Below are 2,536 nucleotides of genomic sequence, written 5' to 3'. Positions count from 1 at the left end.
AAGTATTTTGGGGTATAAAAAGGGGTGTTACAATCATCATCTTGAATCTTCTTCTGATAAAATTTTACCTGGTTTTCTGCAAACCAAACCGGATTTTTAAAGATGATCTGACCCATCTATATAGTGCAATGTGTAGAACTGCAAAAAAGAATACTTGTACTTTTTTTTCAAGTCTTATTTGCTTCAAGCTTGGGGGGTGGTCGAGAATGCTGTCGCTCGCCCCGATAAATGAGCGCCCATTCGTGTTCCCGTTTACAACCAAGTAAGTCTAACAATTTACCATTCACCATTTAGTTAATTATATTTATTATGATAATTAATAGTAAATAATATTTTTCACTTCTTTTTATTATCTTAGGTGGTCAGTAAGGGGAATGAACTACAATAGGTGTCCGAAACACGCTATTGTAGTCTATCGAAATCTATTGGACCACATTTGACATGACGATGTAATAATCCCACCGAACTATATTTTAATTTAAAAATACTTCTCAAATTATTTTCCATCTAACCATTTCGTATTGTTTTAAAGTTTGTTTGGAGGCCATATCTGGGTCTGAATCATGATGTGAACCATGACTATGCTGCAGTTTGGACAGCGAAGACACCGATTATCCGATTCACTATGATGGAAATGCACCAAAGTGACCGGGTCAAACTGCAGTTCAGAATGCTACAACAGATTCCAGAATCTCCCACGTGTTTGGGGAATTGGCATCAAAAAAGGGTCGATGCACAGTGGGATTATTCTGACTGGAGAGACTTTGCAAAAGACATGTGTCGTCAATGGAGGAATCAACAACAACACATCTTGAACGAACCAGTCATCCAAGGTGCAAGACCCACTCAACAATATATGGCATGGTTTAGGTCAGTAACAACTCAACAATTTGTATCTGAGCCACGATATTTGATGGATCCACGCCAACTTGCTTCGTCATCGTATGCCCCACATCGATTCACCACCCAACACCAATGTGAACCCACCCAAACCCAACAACCAACCACACAACATCAACCGACCACATACACACAACAACCAAACACCTAACATTGCAACTCGTTCATGCCAACCACCCAACAACCAACCATCCAACGTCGCACCCCGTTCATACCACCCACTCAAACACAAAACCAAGAATCAAACCCCGCATCCACAACCGTCTACAGCCCAAATAATTCATATGGGTCACTTCATCGTAGCCCTCCACCAATGAACACCCAACCACTGGGTCACTTCATCGAATCGATGATATAAATGTTGAAAAGTTATACATTGAATTGAACAATCAAGTTTGGAAATCAATCTTTTAGATGTAATTAAACTAAATAGATTGTATTTTATATTATAAAAAAGATTAATGTGATTAAAACATATAAAATCTTACTATTAATCTTAATGGAAATATATTTGGGGCAACTAAATTAGACGCTAAACACTATACAACTTTTTTTAATGATAATATTTTTTTCTCTTTACAATTCTGAATACATTTAAAAAAATGTATTTTATAGAATGTCAGTTTGTAGTGTTCCCTTGAATGAATCCTCCCAGTTGCCGAAAACCTGTTCAACAGCCTTTGTCCTCGCAATCCAGGCTTTCTTGTAAGATGGAGTATAATTATATGTTGTTCTGATATGGGATATAATTATACTCACCTTCACTGATGGGTCTTTATTTACCAATGGCAGAATGTCTTGACATATCAAAGTTGCGCTTAGTTTACGGTGATCTTGTTCAACGTTAGTTGAAATGCAATTGTGCGGTGGGTCTATTGAAGCGATCTCCCAAGAGTCGTTTTTCTTCTTGTAAGACGCAGCCAAACGAAACTTACAAAGCATGTTACGACATTCGATAACATACCTTCTAGAATCAGTGCGTTTCACTGTAAAGTCAGCAGAGTTGTTCATGTGGAATTTTTTTATTGCCAGAACACATTCTTCTTTGGTACGAAACATGTCTCCCACCTTTAATTCTCATTCTGATCTCGGATACGGATTATAGAAAACACTGTTGGATGTTTCATCGTCGTGAAGATCCATATTTGTCATATGTTGAGGCGGATTGTATACATGACTAAGAGGTATTGGTGGTGGTTGATCATCATCTTCATCGTCGTTGTTCAGCATGTGATCAACCTGTATCTCGGTCTCCTCTTCTTCTTCATCAACAACGTCGACTTCTGCTTCTGCTTCTGGGTTGAGTTCATCTGACCATTATGCATCATCTTCACCAGCTTCATCCTGATCGGTTAGTTGAGACTGTTGAGATGGTATACATGGTTGTAGAGTAATGTACAACTCGATACAGTTGCAGCCTGAATGTTCATGACTAACAAACATGTATTCAACATCTTCATCGTCTCGTACCTTAAGGGGGAAATACTTGCATTGACCATTCTCAAAAAATATTGGATTTTGATATGTGATCTTTGACAAGCACAAATTTTCATGCTCCCATCTATTTGCCTATAAATACATCCACTCCTTCAACACTTCTTCCACACCATCACTCTCACTACTTCCTCTACAATAC

Source organism: Lathyrus oleraceus, chromosome 4 (assembly GCF_024323335.1).
Source record: "Lathyrus oleraceus cultivar Zhongwan6 chromosome 4, CAAS_Psat_ZW6_1.0, whole genome shotgun sequence".
In the NCBI taxonomy this organism is placed as follows: domain Eukaryota; kingdom Viridiplantae; phylum Streptophyta; class Magnoliopsida; order Fabales; family Fabaceae; genus Lathyrus; species Lathyrus oleraceus.
The sequence above is the reverse complement of the archived record's forward strand: the minus strand, read 5'-3'. Positions refer to the sequence as shown.